At 47.4% G+C, this 21769-nt stretch overlaps 2 protein-coding genes across 4 annotated transcripts in view; one reads left to right on the forward strand and one right to left on the reverse strand.

The window, feature by feature from the left end:
• IMMP2L (inner mitochondrial membrane peptidase subunit 2) overlaps positions 1–21769 on the reverse strand; it is a 327553-nt gene that overhangs the window by 166922 nt on the left and 138862 nt on the right. The gene's annotated exons all lie outside the window — the stretch shown is intronic.
• Positions 2224–21769, forward strand: part of LOC137437006 (leucine-rich repeat neuronal protein 1) — a 57666-nt gene continuing 38120 nt past the window's right edge. Inside the window, exon 1 of the mRNA XM_068131292.2 lies at positions 2224–2573. The gene's annotated coding sequence lies outside the window, so the exon portion shown is untranslated. The remainder of the gene's footprint in view (positions 2574–21769) is intronic.

Below are 21769 nucleotides of genomic sequence, written 5' to 3' on the forward strand. Positions count from 1 at the left end.
GGGATAATACAATAACAGAAAAACACAACGGAACTGGTCCAGAAAACTTAGCTTTGATTAAATGAAAGGAGGCACGCACAAGCCAACATCCAACAGGCTCAGAACCGGAACCGGAAATGAGGTTAATTTCAGGTTAATACATATTAATTTTAATATACTGTAAATTAATTAACTTACATCTGGTCCTTGAATCACCATTTTACCTCCTTTCACCCCTATCGCTCCCCTTACCACATGAGAGTAAAAAGAAATATCAATGGTGTTCTAAAAATTCATTAAAGGTGAGAATCCACACATCCACCCACCCCACACCCTCCCAAGCCCAACACAAGAACTCTGTAGTTGGGATTATTTTTTCATTTGACTGCAGGAAGTATAATTAAATGAACCATAAATATATTGCTGCTTTAATTCCTACGGATTTTCCCAGTAGTTTCCACGGATAAAGTATGCACCTTGATTGGAGCACTCAGTGGCATGACAATCAATGTATTGTTCTTTAATGGAGGATGGGGTAGATGGAAGGGTGTGGGAATGGATTCGTTGGTGGATTGATAGCTATGTGGATTGGCAGTGGATGGATGGATGGATGGGTGGGTCCATGGTAATACAGAAACAAGACAATGAAGTATAAAGGCAGTCACAACAAGCGTTACGCCTAGGTCCCCCGTCGGTGAAGTGATGCGAGTTGACAAAGTGGAAGACGCAAGGCGGCCATCTTGGATTTTGACGTGGCGACCCAATTTTCAATAGCGTTCTTCCGTGTGCCGAGATACACCCACACACCAGATTAGAAGTTGGTACTTCGCTTATTTTTCAAGATATTCCGCTCACAAGGTTCAGACATACATGGCGGCGGCCATCTTGGATTTTGACGTGGGTTTCACCCACACACCAAATTAGAATTCGGTCCTTCGCTTACGCACGCACGTACGCACGCACGCACACCCACACGGACGGACGCACACACGGACGGAGGGGAAAACCATAGTCCCCCTTTCGCTCCGCGGTGCGACGGGGGACAATAAACACTGGGGTAGGTAACGGGTCACTGGCCGATTACTGTTCCTTCAATGGTGTAATGATCCTTTCAACTCAATCATCGTTCCTGTTCAGTCATCTGGAGCACAGACAGGTTAGCCAAACAAAGATGACTGGTTTCAGGTTCAAAACATGCATTGTTGCTTTGGGATGCCTTAATCTCGGCCCTCATGGAGGCAATAAAGGACTAATGACATTGTATGGAAAGGTAGGAGTGGGGATTACACAAAAGAGCAGAGAGCATTGCAAGGTTATGTATTTAGGTCACAATTACTAGCTGAAGCATAATTTGGAAAATGTTTCTGTCAATATAGAGAGCTGGCAAAGTATAAAGGTTGAAGGTTAACAAGATGTTCGCTTTGCAAAAAATACAAGTACTTCCTGAAAGTACATCCAACTCATACATGTACACCCAGTCGGAATTTGTGAGTAACTGGGCCTTAATGAAAAGAAAAAAAAATAGTCAAGATATGTCCAATCAAAATAAGGTCATATTGGACTTGGGACATTCTGGTGCCCTTGTTATCATTCAAACGCCCCAAGTAAGGTCAAAAGTAAAGGATTTATCCCTTTCAACAGGAGCCAAGTGTTGTAACGAAGGATGAACAAAATAACCAAAGGACTATGGAACAACCTGCATTCGCAGCCTCTTGTGATTGCGAAAGCAAAGGCATAAGGAGTCGTGAAATCTCACAAGAGGTTGCAGAGTCCGGGGATCATCAGGAGCACTTGGTCGAATCCGATATCACTCCCGAAGGTGGTTTCGGATTGGTAATTATCTGAGACGTGTTTCACGGGGACTCAAATCCCGGCTGTGTTAGCCGACGGCACATTATTTCTCATGAATCGCAACAGGATTGCTTTAAAGGTACGTCGCCATGAGCATGCCTTCAGAAAGAGCTGATGCACCCGAGCTATATGACGGAGTGGCAAGCGCTACGATTGTATATAGTCCAGGAGCTAGTCTGCTATCGTGGAATAATGCTGTCTCCCTGCCAGAGCGCGGTCTCATGCGTATTCATCTCGGCGCCACACTACCAGAGCGAATGCCTGCCCATTGCCCGTTGCAAACCGCCCACTCAGCCAGCCGGTGCTAGCCAATGAACCGTACAGAACAATTTCTGCTCCTCCTTCGCCTTCCTCGAAAAATCCTCCCAGTTCACACACTGCCAAGTCCGGGATAGACGTTTCGGGAGCTAGTGAGAGCTGCCGCTAACGCGAGTGGTGAGTGCTGACGTGATCTCTTCACAAGACGGGCCACTCGAAGTCCGGCTCATCCTCATCATGCTGAGTTTGAAGCTGGCTCGAGGGCCTACCTGACCTGGGAGCCGTCCATTCAACAGAGACCATACAAGTTTAACAATTACAACCTCTGCCTTCCTAGCAATTCTCAGATATTCGGCCGGACCGGTGTGTTGGCTTCAAACAGACGAGAGAAGAACCGACGAGGAACTTTGATGGGATTCACATTTGTGGAGCCATGAGGTTGGGAGCAAGGTAGAAGTCGAAAGGCACCTGAGCAAGACAGTCAGGTCAGTGACGCACGTGTCGAAACAGCCAATTCCCCAATATCCCCTCGCCCGCCTCCCACCACACCCATGTTCTTGTCTATGACAAAAACTGGAAAATAAATCTTATTGAAGATTTTAATACAAGGTTTGAGTATGTGACAAACAAATAAAATTAACAGATTTTCACACTGATAGAACATGAATGTATAATGCAGTTTGCTTTGCTTTGATGACAAAATATCTTCACGGACAATCCGGTGCTGAAAGATGTTGAATAACCCATGGGCAAGGCCATGTTACCATCACCGTTTGTCTCTGACGAGGAAACGGGGAATGCCATCAGAGTGGAATGGTAGAGGAAACAGGTGTCCTTGCAGTATCCACAGGTACTTCAAATGTATTTGATAACCGTACATGGTTGTTCGTTTCTCACGTGCATTTTTAAAGTCAGACCTCGTGTGTTTGTGTGTATATATATATATACATACCTGGGTTAGGGAGTGCCTCTCATGGAATATCAAAGATTTACAAGGCTGGGAGGCGAGAGCAAGGCATGGGAAGGCTCTTCAAGGCTTTTCACCGTACTTTTCTTTCCTCAAATCAGAGCTTTGACGTGACACAAATGTGAGCTCAATGCGAGGGCAGGGTGGACAATAGGACGAGGGCAGCTGGGGACTGTGAGAAAATTCGTGCAAACAATCGGCATCGGCACTCGTGCGTCCGCTCGGCGTCCTGGTGATGAGGTTCACGGGTCCCGTCGCCGCCTCCCCACACCACCTTTCTCACGCCGCGAGCCTTTGTTTCCTTCATCTACACTCTCCCACACCACCCAACCCCATTAATCCCTTCAACATCTTCACCGGTACGCCGGCTCTATTTTTCTGGTTCCCATGCTTCAAAATTCCAGCTAAACCTGATGATGAACACACCGAACAACAAGACCAGAAAAACAAACATTACCTTTAAAAGCAAGAATAAAAAGAAAACAAACAAAAAACTTGAAACAGACATGACTGTGGTCGTGTGCAATTTTTTTGGGGGGATGTGCCTTGAGCATCACTGCTTTAATGCCTCATTTCCTTGTTCATTTGGTGTACTTAATTAATTTGTTCAATGGATACATAGTCGAGGAACAAAATGACGAGAGGGGAGGCTCGTCGGTGGGGGAGCAATGGCAAAAGCCTCCCTCTGTGATCACCAGATTATATGGATGAGACATAGACATGTCCGAAGCAAGACTCCTGATGTTTGATACTTCCGTAGGTTTTACCAAGCGTAGACACGAGTGCTTCCTGCATTGGCACACAACAACTATGTTGCTGCCTGCTTCTCGAATCCCAGAAATAATATCTGAAAGTGACTTGCAGGTGTGATATTAGCAGAATGTCTTCCTCGACTTTCACCTGAAATTCCATAATGATGCCACTCGAATAACTGCAAGGAATGCATCTTAGATTTCCTAAGCAAATGATTTGCTTGCACAAATGTGAGTGCCATCCTGCCTTAAATTGCTCAACAACCATCCACTCAAAGATCTGCCTGCATGAGCAGTGTGTACATGCTCATGTATGTATATTTTCAATGTAAAGCCATTGTAGGCAATGGATGGAAGCGGCACCAATAAAGACGCAGAAATCTCGATCAACATGTGACGTGCATCATTTACCTGAGTCCGTTTGCCCCACTGTGAAAATACTGCAATATTTTTTACTCGACAGGTTTTCCCATGGCATCACCACCCTCAGCATCGATCACATTCACTCATATCGCTTTGCAATTCCGCTTCCAAAAGACAGACTATGCCCTTTTCAGCATTCCTCTATACCTACAACCATTTACAGAGCAAGATGGCACATCCACCACCACAGCCCATCTGCTGTCACCGGATAGCAAAACCACTCTAAAAAGCCTATTCCACATTTGTCCCCCAGGGAGAGGGATTGAGGGAAGAAAGTTCTTGCATCGATACCATCTTTGCTTTGTTTGCTGCAATCGCCCATCCATTTAATCATCACACCGGGCCAGATGGGGCCCCTCTCTGCAGCAGGTGCATCTGGTCAAATTGGTACACAGGCATGTGTCCATCCCCGATGAAAGTCGTGCCGCTCTCATTATCATCTCATGCTGTGTATGCGAGAGAAGAAGAAAAAAACAGCATGCACAGGGCTAAGAAAGGCAGGATGGCAATACCCAAAACAATTTCCTGTGGATTATTGATGAAAAAGGAATGGAATCGAACCAGGCTCTACCTTCGTCACTGGCACACCAAGGCATTTTTCATCTGCTGCTCACCATGGTGTTTCCATTTAAAAGATGATTTAACAATCTGCTTGCAAAAAAACAGAATAAAACTCTTTGATAGTTTATTATGGACTGCAAGTTAGTATTCCTGTTAAGGGCAAAGCGGAGATATTTGACTTTTCCAGAGTTCATACCCTTGACGATAATAAAGCAATAAGAAATAAAATAAAATGCCGATATTGACCGGCCACTTCTGCATACCTCCACCAAAAATGGGGGGGCCACTTTGCAACAGATCTTGAAAAATTTACACCAACGCTCGGACACCAAGAGATAGATGAATTGAGCTGACAAATGAGACTACAAAAGAGTTAAAGAGCAGAGAAGGACGATTTGATAACATGGGGAGTGAATTAAAAAACAATAACCTCACCTGCCTAAAATCGGAGCAAAGGTAGAAATTGGAATGAAAACCGAAAACAGGAAATTACATACCGTGGAAGGATGCAGAAGGAAAATGAAGAGACGAAAAAAGGAGAAGAGGAAAGAACAGGAAAAACAAATTGATCGTGCAGCCCTCGCCTTCCATTAGCTCCCTTGCGTGACCAAAAGAACCACTCACAAGGAAGGGGATACACTCAAACAGGAAAAAAAAAACCTCAAACAAAATAAATTATCAGTCTAGGGAGAGACGGAGGAAAAGGGAGATTTCCGCAGAGCGTTATATCGATGCCCCAACATCCAAAAGGGCATCTGCCTCGGTCAAATCGTGCGGAAATGGCATGGATTTTCACAAGTTTGAATAACATCAGCCCCGGACGGTGCTGTTTCTGTATAGGATCCATGATATCATGAAGGTAGTTTAGAAAAAGCTCCTTAGAGGTCGATAAGGAGGAACAAATAATCAATTATTGGCAAATATTTAATTGTGCATATTCTTCAGAGGCTCTCATGGATGCTAGATGTAATTGCTGCATGGGAGAGAAGACAGATGCCATTAGTGAACGAGATGTGTATAAGTATTGGGGTCATATGTTGTATGACTTATGGGTGTGAGAGGGGTGGCAGGTTAGCTTAGAGGTATGCACATTCTTCTTGGAGTTGTGTCACCTGGGTTCAAATCCTTATCCAGCTATAAACTACCATCCTGGTATTTCATTGGCATCAACGTGTGCTGTCCATCAGACGGACGGTAAACGGGGCGTCCCGTCTGCCAGCATTAGATGGTGGATGTTAAACGTCCCACTGTATCCTTCGTGAAGAGCAGGAGAACTATCGCCCGCACCTTAAACAAATTCCAAATTCCTGTCCTGACCACGACTAGGAAGGCAATGGCAAACCACCTAGTGCAATCCATGGCATGAACCTGCTATGGCAGCACTGAGTCTGCCCTCACGCAGAGTTTGAGAATTATTATATTAGATTTGATGGGTGTTTTGATGGATTTGATGGGTGTTAGATGGGTGATGGGTGTCATAATGGAAATGGCTGATTCAAACCAGAAGCAATCCCAAACAATGTTGAACATTGGTGGTAAATTATACCACAAACACTGGGAGGAAGCCAATGTGGCAAACGCCAAGTCACCGACCAATCACCATCCTTTCAAGTTCATACCAAAAGGGAAAATGTTGTAAGGAGTCCATGTTCCATTTTTAGCTCACCTGGAACAAAAATTGTTCAGGGAGGTATGAGCATCGTGCGGTGTCCACCAGTCAGGCTGCAATGTAAACACTCAGAAATTCTTCTCCGAAACTACACACACAAATTCGATAAAACTTGACAACAACCTTCATCATCCGGGATGTAGCAAAGTTTGTTCACGGCAAGAAAAGAAAATCAGGATCTATGGGGATCCATGTTGGGTTTGACACCCCCTCATCCCCCAAAATAGGTATATGCTCTCTACGCCAAAACTACACACACAATTTTGATGAAACTTGAACACAACCTTCAATCACCTGTGCTGTACTAAAGTTTGTTCATGGCATTAAAAGAATCAGGGGTTTGCCCCCCAAAATAGGTATTTACCTTATTCTCCATTGCATATTTTGTGGGTCACATGCCCACCAGTGGTTCTACCAGGTGAGCCCAGAGGCATTGCCCCTATTTTTAAATTACACCAAACACCGAAGGTGGCCATTGGTCATGTTTTCCCTCCATCTGTAAGTTTGTTTGTCTGTGAGCAGGATATCCCAAAAAGTTAGGAACGAATTCGGTTGGAACTTGGTGGACAGGTTGGATATGTGATAAGGACAAATTGATTCGACTTTTGGTGAAGATTCGGATCTGGATATTAGAATTTTTAAAGTGTTTCTTCACATTGAAAGGAAGAACCAAAACTATATTTAGCATGATGATACACCAAAAAGGTAGGGACGGATTTGGATGGAACTTGGTGGACTGGTTGGGTGTGCAAGAAGGACGAATTCATTCGATTTTCGTCAAGATACGAATCCGGATACAGATACGACAAAAAAATTTAAATTTTGTCCAAGTGATTCTTCACCATTGAGAGATGGGGCGAAAAATGATACACAGCACAATATTTCAAAAAATTGTGGACGAGTTATAACAAAAGTAGGTGGATGAGTTGGGAAAGTGACAAGAACAAGCCGATAAGATTTAGGTTCATGGCCAGATCCAGATCAAGCCAATCAGTGGGATACCAAACTTTATCAGCTCAGATTGGCGGAGGTTTGCGCTCCACCAGATGCTGTTCAAGTTATAAGCATAGTTGCCAACTCTACTGCTTTTGGCAGTAGTTTACCGCTTTATGTATACTTTAACAGCCTCCCGATTTTATTGCCCAATAACAGCGAAAAATACCACTTTAAACAAAATAATACGTCTCATCGAAAGTGACCTACCTAAGAATCCCAGTGACAAGAGGTTATTGCAGTAGATCTACCTAAAGTCTGTATTGGAGAGTCGGGCATGGCCAAGTTTATCTTAAACAAATTTGACCTTATATCTTAATCATTACAACATATGTTGTGCAATGTAACTCAAAAATAAACAACTTAAATTCATCAGGAAAACATGATTATTCTGTTTTATTTTGGCATAAAAGAGTGTGTTGGAATGCACAAATTAAAGGTTAAAATTTACAAAAATGTCCCCACGTTGGGATGTCCCCCCCACCCCCCATCCCTCTGTTAATGTATATATATATATATATGTACTGTATGTATACATATATATATACATTACTATGTATGTATGTACAGTGCATTCAGAAAGTATTCAGACCCCTTCACTTTTTTCACATTTTGTAATGTTGCAGCCTTATGCTGAAATCGTTTAAATTCATTTTTCCCTCATCAATCTACACTCAATACCCCATAATGACAAAGAGAAAACAGGATTTTAGAAAGTTTTGCAAATTTATTAAAAAGAAAAAACTGAAATATCACATTGACATAAGTATTCATACCCTTTGCTATGACACTTGAAATTTAGCTCAGGTGCCTCCCATTTCTCTTGATCATCTTTGAGATGTTCCTACACCTTGATTGGAGTCCACCTGTGGTAAATTCAATTGATTGGACATGATTTGGAAAGGCACACACCTGTCTATATAAGGTCTCACAGCTGACAATGCATATCAGAGCAAAAACCAAGCCAAGAGGTCGAAGGAACTGCCTGCAGAGCTCAGAGACAGGATTGTGTCGAGGCACAGTTCTGGGGAAGCCTGCAAAAAAATCTCTGCTGCATTGAAGGTTCTCAAGGGCACAGTGGCCTCCATAATTCTTTAATGGAAGAAGTTTGGAACAACCAGGACTCCTCCTAGAGCTGGCCGCCCGGCCAAACTGAGCAATCGGGGGAGAAGGTCCTTGGTAAGAGAGGTGACCAAGAACCCGATGGTCACTCTGGCTGAGCTCCAGAGATCCTGTGTGGAGATGGGAGAAACTTCCAGAAGGACAACCATCACTGCAACACTCCACCGATCTGGGCTTAATGGCAGAGTGGCCAGACGGAACCCTCTCCTCAGTGAAAGACATATGAAAACCCACTTGGAGTTTGCAAAAAAGCACCTAAAGGACTCTCAGACTGTGAGAAACAAGATTCTGTGGGCTTCATATATATATATATATATATATATATATATATATATATATATATATATATATATATATATATATATATATATATATATATATATGTGTGTGTGTACATATGTGTGTGTGTATATATGTGTGTGTGAAGGAGTCCGGGCTCCAGCAGAATACGGACAAAAGGATGGCAAGGCACAAACTCGTCCGAGAAGATATTTATTCGTAAAACCAACTCGGGAACACTGAAACTCTCTAAAAGCCCGTTTATCGGGCTGCCTTATAAAGCACAACCAGAAACCGAAACCGAAACCGAAAGCCACGCCTCGCCTGAGAGGCGTGCTTCGGTGGTCACGTGATCAACAGGTGTAGCTGATTATACCCGCACGCGCGGCACGCTTTGGTGGTCACGTGACAAGCCACTCTGGCGCCGTGGTTCCCCGCCGGTGACGTCACCAGCTGGAGCAAGGAGATTCTGATGCAGGTCTCGCTTGGGGGACCCATGGGTCGCTACACACGCCCCCCCAGAATGGACTTGATCCAGGAAGGTCAACCTGAGGGGGGTCCGGATGACCCGACCGAAACGACCCCTGGCCAGTCGCGGGGGGGGGGGGGGGGGGAGGTCCGGTGTGGTGGCGGGTGGTCGGACGGGGGGTGCAGGCAGGGGGGGGGGGGTCCGGTGTGGTGGCGGGTGGTCGGACGGGGGGTGCAGGACGGGGGGCGGCCGAGGGGCCGGGCAAGTCCTCGGGGGAGGCTGCCGAGGTTCCTCGCGGGCCTCCCGAGGTTGCAGTTCGCGGGTGCAGTGCCGAGAAGGCTCGAGCAGTGCACGCGAAAAGCGGGTGAGCCAACCGAGGGGCTGGTCAAGGCCTCAGGGGAGGCTGCCGAGGTTCCTCGCGGGCCTCCCGAGGATGCGGGGCTGGTCAAGGCCTCGGGGGATGCAGTGGACGGGGGGCGGCCGAGGGGCTGGGCAAGTCCTCGGGGGAGGCTGCCGAGGTTCCTCGCGGGCCTCCCGAGGTTGCAGTTCGCGGGTGCAGTGCCGAGAAGGCTCGAGCGGTGCACGCGAAAAGCGGGTGGGCCAACCGAGGGGCTGGTCCAGGCCTCGGGGGAGGCTGCCGAGGTTCCTCGCGGGCCTCCCGAGGATGCAGAGTCGGAGAGGTAGTTGCGGTTGTAGTTGTAGGTGCGCGAGGGTGACGAAGCGGCCGTGCCGCGAACGTCAGTGCGCGCGAAGGTGACGAAGCAGCCGTTCCGCCAATGTCAGTGCGCGCGAAGGTGACGAAGCAGCCGTGCCTTCGGAGGGTCTTGGACTAGGTTCGCCCCTCCGGTCATAGAGGAGGAGCCGAGCGCGGTGCGCGAACCTCATAGTCATGGCCGTCGTCGTTACCGAAACTCCGGCATGTCGAAGCCACGTTCGAAACTGCGCCCGAAGCCGTGCGGGAGAAGCCGGCGTCACCAGCCGAGGTGGCTTCCCTGGCTAGGGCATGCTTGCCGTGTCCGTTCGCTGCGGGGGCAGTCGGGGTTGCGTGTTCAGATCACGTCGGGGTCACCAGTAAAGGAGTCCGGGCTCCAGCAGAATACGGACAAAAGGATGGCAAGGCACAAACTCGTCCGAGAAGATATTTATTCGTAAAACCAACTCGGGAACACTGAAACTCTCTAAAAGCCCGTTTATCGGGCTGCCTTATAAAGCACAACCAGAAACCGAAACCGAAACCGAAAGCCACGCCTCGCTTCGGTGGTCACGTGATCAACAGGTGTAGCTGATTATACCCGCACGCGCGGCACGCTTTGGTGGTCACGTGACCAGCCACTCTGGCGCCATGGTTCCCCGCCGGTGACGTCACCGGCTGGAGCAAGGAGATTCTGATGCAGGTCTCGCTTGGGGGACCCATGGGTCACTACATGTGTATATATGTGTGTGTATATATGTGTGTGTGTGTGTGTGTGTGTGTGTATAAATATATATATATATATATAATTATATATATATATATATATATATATATATATATATATATATATATATATATATATATATATATATATATATATATATATATATATATATATATATATACAAAAATTTCTCCCAGTCGATGTCAGAGACTGGTAGCCATTTATAAGAAACGCCTACTTGAGGTTGTTTCTGCCAAAGGGGGAAATACCACCTATTAGAGCCAAGGGTGTACTTACTTTTTCCACATGTGAAATTTGCATTTATGTTTATTTAAATTATCCAATGGACTACAAAATGTAAATGTTTCATAATATTTGTTATATTATATCACCGTTATCTATCAATATTGTTGAAATGAAGATCAAATAGCTGTATGTTGAAATATGTTGAAAAAGTCAAAACTTTACATGGGGTGTACAACTGTACTTACTTTTTCACGTGACTGTACATACATACACATTACAAATTTTATCATAACTCATCCACAACTTTTTAAAATATCGTAATATACATTACATCTAAGTTTTGTATTATGTAGATTTTAGACATAACATCTAAGTTGTTGACCTTTGACCTATGTTGACCCTTTGGCCTATGTTGACCTCAAAATAATTGGTGGTTGAATTCAGTAACCTGACATGCAAATCCTCTTCAAATTTCAAGTCAATTGGATGAAAATGAACAATTTTAGAAATTTGACCTATGTTGACCTTTTGACCTAAAAAATAATTGGTGGTTGAAAATAATGTCCCGATATGCAAATCCTTCTCAAATTGCAAATCAATCGGATGAAAATTGACCATTTTAGAAACTTGGCCTATGTTGGTTGACCTTTTGGACGATGTGAACTTCAAAAATAATTGGTGGTTAAATTTGCAGACCTGATGTGCAGATCCTATACTATTCAAATTTCAAGTCAATCGGATGAAAATTGCTAATTTACGAAATTTGACAACGTTGATAACCTTTGGCCTATGTTGACCTTTTGACCTTTGGACCTCAATCAACAGGCTTCTTGCTTCTGACCAACTCTACCATTTCATTAATTTTCGTGCAGATCGGTTTCAAATTGTGACATGTCAGCGATAGACAAACAGACAAACAAACAGACAAACAAACAAGTATAGACACATTCAAAGTACACCGCCCCCATGCCGAATAATTAAATATCCCACAGCGCTGCATTGCCGGGGCGCCTTTGGCGCCCGGCAATACCGCAGTGCAGCTCATAGAGAGTGCATTGGGAGGGAGATGTGTGCAATAATTGATTGATTAATTGCATAATTAAAATCAATAAAAGATTATCATAAAATATTTTCTTCATCAATTGGCTAATAGCATAACTAAACCACTCGTGCTTCATCCGAAGATGTATCTTTTAGAAATTTAATTAAACAAGTCATTAATAAAAAAATCAAATAATTAATTGATTAATCTATAAATAATGAATCGATTAAATGATTAATCAATAAATCAAAAATATACTTTATAGCCACATCACCTGGTCACTGTCATGTCCAAATATCAGCTTCCTAGCTCAAAAGGTGCCTGAGATATTGCCCAGTTGAGAAAGAAAATAAATAAATGATTAGTAATGAAAATAAATAAATAATGATCATAAAAAATTAAATAGGTAATCAATTGGCTCATAGAATATATAAACCATCACCATTTCATCCGAATCTGTAGCTGCAAAAAATAATTAATTAAATAAGTCATTCATCGAATACCTTGATCTTTTCTACCCCCGCTAATTCACCCCAGATCCACCTTGTTTGAAATTCCAACTTCTTTCCTGTAAGTCCTGGCAGGGTCCATATGTTTTATACCTCTCCCACTGCCCCCTTCCCACGCCCCCCCCCCCCCCCCCCAAAGCCCTCGCCCTCTCTCAGATCTCTCGATGTCTCCATGTCTCTCGGTCCCTGCTCTCAAATGTTGTGTTTGTGTCCTTCCCCCTCTCTCCCCATCTTGTCTACCGCTCCCTATGTTATATGTTTTATGTGTCGGTTTGTCTTTCTGTGTGATTAATGTTCGCTCTTTCACGAGCCTCGAACTTGTATACAAAAAAAAAAAAAAAAAAAAAAAAAAAAAACAATTTAAATAATTAATAGATCAATTAATTAATCAATAAAAAAAAAATACCTTTTACAGCCAAATCGCTTGGTCATTGTCATGTCCAAATATCAGCTTCCTAGCTCAAAAGGTGCCTGAGATATTGCCCAGATGAGAAATAAAATAAATAAATAATTAATAATGAAAATAAATAAATAATAATCATAAAAAATTTAATAATTAATCAATTCGCTCATAGAACACATAAACCACCACCTTTTCATCAGAATGTGTAACTTAAAAAAAAAAAAAATCATCATTAATCGAATAATTAAATAATTAATCAATTAATTGATTAATCAATAAATCAAAAATAGCCTTTGCAGCCAAATCACTTGGTCATTGGCATGTCCAAATATCAGCTTCCGAACTCAAAAGGTGCCTGAGATAATGGCCAGGAGAGAAAGGAAAATGAATGCATAAATACTTAATTAATCGCTAATAATTAAATAACTCATCAATTAATTGATTAATCAAAAATAAAAAAATACTGTTTTTGACAAAGTACTTGCTCACTATTGTGCCGAAATTTCAGCTTCCTAGCTCAAAGGATGGCTGAGATATCGCCCGGACAAAAAACAAACAAGAAGACGTCACGCGGAGCACGATACTTGCAAAATCCGCCCCCCTCCCCGCCCCCCCCAAAAAAAATTCCATTGACACAGAAAATTGTCCATTCCATGAAGATTAAAATTGACGATCTTGATCAAAGCTCAGGTCAACAGGATGAAAAGTGACGTTTTCTCAGATGAAAAATGATTTTAGAAGTTTGACTTTGAGTTGACCTTTGACCTTTTTACCTCAAAAATAGTTGGTTTTCCTATTTAGTGACACAATGTGCAAATGCTGTTCTAATTTCAAGGCAATCGGATGCAAATTGATGGGTTTTCAGATGAAAATTGATGATTTTGGAAGTTTGACCTCGAGTTGACCTTTGACCTTTGGACCTCAAAAATAGTTGGTTTTCCTATTTAGTGACAATGTGCAAATGCTGTTCAATTTCCAAGTCAATCGGATGAAAATTAATGTTTTTTCAGATGAAAATTGATGATTTTGGAAGTTTGACCTGCAGTTGACCTTTGACCTTTTGACCTCAAAAATAGTTGGTTTCCCAATTTATTGACTCGATATGCAAATGCTGTTCATTTTTCAAGTCAATCGGTTGAAAATTGACAGCTTTTCAGATGAAAATTGATGATTTTGAAAATTTGACCTTGAGTTGACCTTTGACCTCAAAAAATAGTTCATTTCCCAATTTAGTGACTCAATATACAAATGCTATTCAATTTTCAAGTCAATCGGATTTAAAATGGCGATTTTAGAAATTTGACCTTCAGATGACCTTTGACCTTTAACCCCAAAAACAATAGGCTTCTCAATTGGGACGACCTATACAACTTGGTGAAGTTTTGTGATGATCGGTTTAGAATTGTGACCTGTAGGCCGGTGACAAACAGACAAACAAACGGATGAAAAATCGGTCAGAGACCGATTGCCGGTCAGAGAGGACTTGCCGGAATTTACTTTTTTATCGGCCATTTAGGACAAATATGGCGGCCGAACCACGTGACCGATGACGTCATCATTAACATATTTTATTCCCCATGGAGAGTTCTTTATAATGAGCCATGTCTCAATTTTTTTCTATTCAGCACTTTCGGAGATATAGAGGTGCTATGTTTTTCGGTTTTTCCAAGATGGTGGCCGAACCATGTGACCGATGACGTCATCAATTGGGCACAGTCTATTCCAGGGCAAGACAAATATGTGTGTAAAGTTTGGTGATTCTCCGTGCAACGGCGTAGACGTAGTACTGCGAACAAACAGACAGACAGACAGACAGATAGACAGACAAACCAACCGATCAACATACTTGCCGGAATCTTTTCCGGCAAGTAACAAACATACAAACAGACAGAACCACAAATGCAACCGAGCAATATACTTGAAAAATCTTCGATTTTGCAAGTAACAAGAAAACAGGAAAGCAAGAAAACAAACAACCAGAGTGAAAAGTGAGTACTCCCTTTCAGCGTGCGTCATTGCCGAGCCCCCTCCGTGCCCGGCAATGACGTTATGCAGCACCTGGGGATGGCATAGGAAAGGTGCGGTGTACAAAAACAACCAGAGTGAAAACTGAGTACTCCCTTTCAGCGTGCGTCATTGCCGAGCCCCCTTCGGTGCCCGGCAATGACGTTATGCAGCGCCTGGAGATGGCATAGGAAAGGTGCGGTGTACAAAAACAACCAGAGTGAAAACTGAGTACTCCCTTTCAGCGTGCGTCATTGCCGAGTCCCCTTCGGTGCCCGGCAATGACGTTATGCAGCGCCTGGAGATGGCATAGGAAAGGTGCGGTGTACAACAGAATAACGCACCAATACACTTGAAAAATCTTCGATTTTCACAAGTAACAACCAGACAGACAGGCATGAAAACATAACCTCCACCCACCTTTGGTGGCGGAGGTAATAAATTGCAGACCTGTTTGTTCCCATTAATGCCAGAAGGGATTAAAAAAGCAAACACTGCACATTGCTAAAGCAAACTTGCGACGAGTTATACACTTTTTGTCTCTGCAGATAATAGTATTTGAAAAAATGATTCCCAAATGAATAATGCTGGAGGTCAGTGTACATACTACAGAGTACAGTAAACCACTCATCAGTGAGTATGTGGCACACTCTCATTACACTGTACACATACGCGTGTAAAAGTGGTGTAAAATCGATAAAGCTAACCCGCAAGGGTCTAACTGCTCGGTCACTCTTGTGAGACATTTCCAGGGAAACGTATGTCAGGACCACTAATGTAGTGCACCCTCGACACAAAACTACTTCGTCCACGTCCGGATATTCAGATTGTAAATATATTTTTCAGAACTGGCATCTCGTGGCACCTTAAGAGAAACTCTAGGAGAAATGGTTGTACATCAAATTCAAAATTCTCAACATTTTCTGATTATATTGCAACGTTTGCAAGCAATTTCAGATTATTTCTGAGAGCTGGGAATCAAAGGCTTTTTGTTGGTAACGTCACATGCAATCTCATTAACTTTTGACCGGGGCAGAGGTAACGTCACATGCAATCTCATTAACTTTCGGCCGAGGCAGAGGTAACATCACATGCAATCTTATTAACTTTCGACGGAGGCAGAGGTAACGTTACGTGCAATTTCATTAACTTTTCACTGAGGCAGAGGTAACGTGACATTCAATCTCATTAACTTTCGGCCAAGGCAGAGGTAACGTCACATGCAATCTCATTAACTTTCAGGTGAAGCAGAGGTAACATCACATGCAATCTCATGAACTTTTGGCTGATGCAGCGGTAACATCACATGCAGTCTTATTAACTTTTGGCCGAGGCAGATAAACAATTAATCTGTGTTTACCAACCTTTCGCATATTTACCAACCAACACTCTTTTTTTTGAAAAAGGAATTTGCTTGACTTTGTCAAGGTGAGAAAAGAAAAGTGGAAATAGAAATTAGTTAGAAAAATATTCAAAAAGGAAGAACGAAAAAGCAGAACTAAGAGAGAAGAACCTCTTGATGCCAAAATGCAATTGGTTCATCGTCGCATCATAATATATACCTATACCAAGTTTGGTCATTCCATCACTGGTTCACAAGTTAGCTCGGTAAAATAATTTGTATATAACGGAACCTCTGACCTTTGACCCCATGACCCCATAATCGAATCAGTTCATCTTTGCATCATTATACATAGTTGTACTGAGTTTGACTAAGATCTCTTCAGCCGTTCTTAAGTTATCGCGGTAACAAAAATCTATCACGGACGGATGGACGGACAGACGGACAGACGCACGGTCGGACAACCCGAAAACATCATGCCTCCGGCGACCTTGTCGATGGAGGCATAAAAAAAATCTATGATTGATAGCATGTCGCCGTTGTTCTGTTCGTGACGAGAAATATTGGAATATATTTATTGAGCAAAGGTGTATTGGAGTAGTATTTGATAACCTTAATGGCTGTTGGTTGCATCATTAGCGAGATGTGGTTGTGTCGCTGATACAGTGCTTCTGCGCATTCGGGCAGGATTTTCGACTTTGAGCAGGCTGTCGGCAAACATTGGCCTATTCTTTGCGACAGACACCATAAGATCTTTAACATCTATCAGCAATCAATGCTTGCAGACAGGGCACCCACATTAACGTCTTTTCAAAAGACTAGGGCATGCCCGTACTATATATATATCTAAAATTATATCCCCCCCCTCTATTTACATGAAATGGTTTGGTCCAAAGCGAACGGCTTGCGAGTGGTGACAATCCCCCCCCTCTATTTACATGCAATGGTTTGGTCCAAAGCGAACGGCTTCCGGAGTTTGGTAAAGAAATCGCCATCGCGTGCACAAACGCGCAGGAAAGCGAATGAATCGCAAATTCGTTTTTATTAGTTGTAAAACATAGTTTAACGCCAACATAGTTTGCAAACGTGAAATAAATGAATACGCTCTCAAATGTGCCATCCGAGGCAGAGTGTGCCCGCCACGTTCGGCACACGCGATCGTTCGCTGCTCTCTGATTGGTTGAATCGTTTTTTGGACATAGCTCGGTAAGTAATTGTCCGATTAATATGAAACCTTGAAAAGGCACATCCTCGGGTCCCCAGCAATATACCTGGCAAGTTAAAAGTATATCGGACCCGTGGTTGTCGAGAAACAGCGGTCACAGACAAACAAACAAACGTACAGACAGACAGACAGAGATTACTGGAATTATAGATAGATGGCGCACTCAGTGATGCATTGCACTGCCTGCAAAACAACAGTCCGAGCATAAAATTGGGCAGCACAAAGACAAGTGAGATACCAGAGCTATCCTGTTGACCATAATCAGATATTGATGCGTTATAATCTCCAGTGACATGTGAATATACTAATATACAGTGGTGTAGCGGTTACCGCTGGATGCACACAATCGCCTTGCACCGGCCAGAACACGGCCAGACGCGCCTCTCCCGGGCATGCCCGGACTCACTGTTCCCAGGCACGCCCGAACCTCCCAGGCACGCCCGGTCTCGTCTTTCCCGGGCATGCCCGCTCTCGCCTTTCCAGGGCTCGCCCAGAGCGTCCGGGCATGCCCGCTATCGCCTTTTCAGGGCTCGCCCAGAGCGTCCGGGCATGCCCGCTATCGCCTTTCCAGGGCTCGCCCAGAGCGTCCGGGCATGCCCGCTATCGCCTTTCCAGGGCTCGTCCAGAGCGCCCGGGCACGCCCAGCCTCGACTTGCCAGGCCGCAGCCAAACACGCCCGGGCAGGTCCAGACTCGCCTTTCCAAGGCTCGCCCTTGACACCCGGGCATGCCCGGTATAGCTTTTGCCGGGCAAACTTCCCGACATAAATGTGTATATATATTGCTGCCCGATAAACGGGCTTGTCAGAATACCTGAGCTGTTTTGTTTCAATAAAGCAACTCGGACGAATTCCGTCTTTGGTCGCGTCAATTCTTTCGACTCGCGTTGGAGCGCAGTTCCTTCATTGGTGACCTACCGACATGGATACGGCAGTGACGCTTAAACTGCCTACCTTCTGGGAGGCTCACGCGGCTGTTTGGTTCGCTCAGGCGGACTCTCAGTTCGCCCTGCGAGGCATCACCGCGGACGACACCCGCTTCCACCATGTTGTGGCGGCGCTCGGTTCCGCCACCGCGGCCCGCGCCTTGAGCCTCCTCGAGCACCCGCCGGCTGCTGACAAATACGACGCGCTGAAGACACTCCTCCTCGACGCTTTCGCGCTCTCACCGGCAGCACGCGCACGGCGCCTGCTCGCTCTGCCCGAGCTCGGCGACACGCGCCCGTCCGAGCGCATGGACTATATGCTCTCGTTGCTCGGTGAGCACTCTCCGGATTTTCTGTTCCGCGAGCTGTTCCTTCGCCAGCTGCCTCACCCGGTACGCCTCGCCCTGGCTGGCACGTTGATCACGGAAATCCCGCGCCCTCGCCAGGGAAGCCGATAAGATCTCCTCGGCGGGCCAGCACATCGGCGCGGTTACCTGGAGCCCGCCGCCGTCCGAGGCGACGCCCATGACACCCGAGCGCCCTGCGCGGTTGGAGGCCGAACTGCCGGTGCAACTGGCGGCCGCCACGCCGCACCGCCCGCTTCCGACACGACGGCCGGGGCCTCCACCTGACCGGGCGTGGTGTTATTACCACGCCAGGTTCGGACACAAGGCTCGGACGTGCCGGCCCCCATGCACTTTCGGCAGGTCGGGAAACGGCCGGGCCGGCGTTCATTCCCAGCCATGAGCGCCGGCCACTCGGGCAACTTGCTGTTTATTGGGGACAAAGCGTCTGGGCGGCGTTTCCTGTGTGACACCGGCGCCCAACAGAGCGTCATACCCGCCTCCGAGCAGGACAGGCGGGACGCCGTTTGCGGCCCCTCTTTGGTCGCTGCTAATGGCTCGGCCATACGCACTTTCGGCCCACGCGTCGTCACCCTCTGCTTCGGCAGCCAGCGTTTTCAATGGACTTTTGTGACCGCCTGCGTCCCCATGGCTTTGCTGGGCGCCGACTTCCTCTGCGCGCACGGGCTGCTGGTCGACGTCAAACGTCGTCGCCTTGTCAACGCCGAGACCTTCAGCTCCCTGGCGTGCACGATGAGCAGCTCCGCGCCGACCGAACTGGCGTGCGCCCTCCCGGCAGCGAACGAGTTCGCTCGCCTGCTCGCGGAATTCCCGGCCCTCACGCGGCCGACGTATTCGGCCGTCGCGGTGCGGCACGGGATCGAGCACCACATACCCACTACGGGCCCGCCGGTCTATGCCAGGGCCTGCCGCCTCGACCGGCCAAGCTCGCCGTGGCGAAGGCCGAGTTCGACGCGTTGGAGCACCTCGGCATCGTGCGGTGCTCCGATAGCGCGTGGGCCTCGCCACTGCACATCGTGCCAAAGCCGGGGGGTGGATGGCGCCCGTGTGGCGACTACCGCCGTCTCAACGACGCTACCACCCCCGACAGGTACCCGATCCCGCATATTCAGGACTTTTCCGCCCGTTTGGCGGGACGGGTCATCTTTTCGAAAATTGACCTGATACGGGGCTACCACCAGGTACCTGTCCGGGCGGCCGACGTCCCGAAGACGGCCGTCATCACGCCGTTCGGCCTGTTCGAATTTTTGCGGATGCCGTTTGGCCTCAAGAACGCGGCCCAGGCGTTGCAGCGCTTGATGGACGGCGTGCTGCGCGACCTGCCGTTTCTTTTCGTCTATCTGGACGATATCCTCGTCGCCAGCACGTCCCGCGCCGAGCACCTCCTCCACCTCCAAACACTGTTCGGTCGCCTCAGCGAGCACGGCTTAATTGTCAACCCGGTCAAATGCCACTTCGGCGCGACGACCGTTGACTTTTTGGGCCACCGCATCACCAAGACCGGGGCCGTGCCGCTGCCGACCAAGGTCGAGGCCATCACCACGTTCCCGCGTCCCCGTTCCATCAAGGCCCTCCAAGAGTTCCTCGGCATGGTGAATTTTTATCACCGATTCGTGCCCCGCGCTGCTCAGCTCATGCGGCCCCTTTACGAGGCCCTCCGGGGCAAGCCGGCCAAGCATGACATTGTTTGGTCCGCGGCCATGGACGCGGCCTTCGCCACCGCCAAACGGGCCCTCGCCGACGCAACGCTGCTGGCTCACCCGGTGCTCAACGCGCCCATCGCCCTCACGACAGACGCCTCCAACTACGCGGTGGGCGCCGTCCATGAGCAATGGGTGGACGGGGTTTGGCAGCCACTCGCTTTTTTCAGTCGGCAACTCCGGCCGAACGAGTTAAACTACAGCACGTTCGACCGCGAGCTGCTCGGGCTATTCCTGGCCGTTCGCCATTTCCGACACCTCCTGGAGGGCCGCCCGTTCACGGCTTTCGTCGACCACAAGCCGTTGGTCTACGCAATGGCTAAGGTCACGGAGTCGTGGTCGGCCCGCCAGCAGCGCCACCTCTCCGCCGTGTCGGAGTTCACCACGGACATCCGGCACGTCGCCGGCAAAGACAACGCCGTGGCCGACTGTCTTTCTCGGGCCAGCGCGAACGCGGTCCACCTCGGCGTGGACTTCGCGCTCATGGCGGCCGACCAGACCACCGACGCCTCGGTGCAGGCACTCCGTGCGGCGGACACGGGCCTCCGCCTGGCCGACATTCCCTTCGCGGGCACCGTCCTGCTCTGCGACGTCTCCCAGGGCCAGCCTCGCCCCATCGTGCCCGTTTCCTGGCAGCGCCGCATCTTCGCCTCCATCCACGGCCTTTCTCACCCGGGCCGGAAAGCTTCTCAGAAGCTGGTGTCGGCGCGTTTCGTCTGGCACGGCCTTCGACGAAACATCCGCGACTGGGCCAACGCCTGCACGGCCTGCCAGCGGTGCAAGGTCCACCGCCACACCCAGGCCCCGCTGGCACCTTTCGCCGTGCCTGAACGGCATTTCGACCACGTCCACGTGGACCTGGTGGGTCCCCTGCCCCCCTCGCGGGGGTTCACCCACCTGCTCACCATGGTGGACAGGACCACCAGGTGGCCGGAGGCCGTGCCCCTCGCCTCCACCACCACCGCCGACGTGGCGCAGGCGTTCATCGCCACCTGGGTCACGCGCTTCGGCGCACCAGCGGACATCTCGTCCGACCGCGGCCCACAGTTCACGTCTGAGCTTTGGGGCGCGATCGCCCGTTCGTTGGGGGTCACGCTGCACTGCACCACAGCCTACCACTCCCAAGCCAACGGGTTGTGCGAGCGGTTTCACCGCTCCATGAAGGCCGCACTCATGGCCGGCCTTCAGGACGACGGTTGGGCCGACCGGCTGCCGTGGGTCCTTTTGGGCCTTCGCACGGCCCCCAAGGAAGACCTCCAGGCGTCCGC

This window comes from Myxine glutinosa, chromosome 11, assembly GCF_964187855.1.
Source record: "Myxine glutinosa chromosome 11, kmMyxGlut1.1, whole genome shotgun sequence".
Taxonomy (NCBI): domain Eukaryota; kingdom Metazoa; phylum Chordata; class Myxini; order Myxiniformes; family Myxinidae; genus Myxine; species Myxine glutinosa.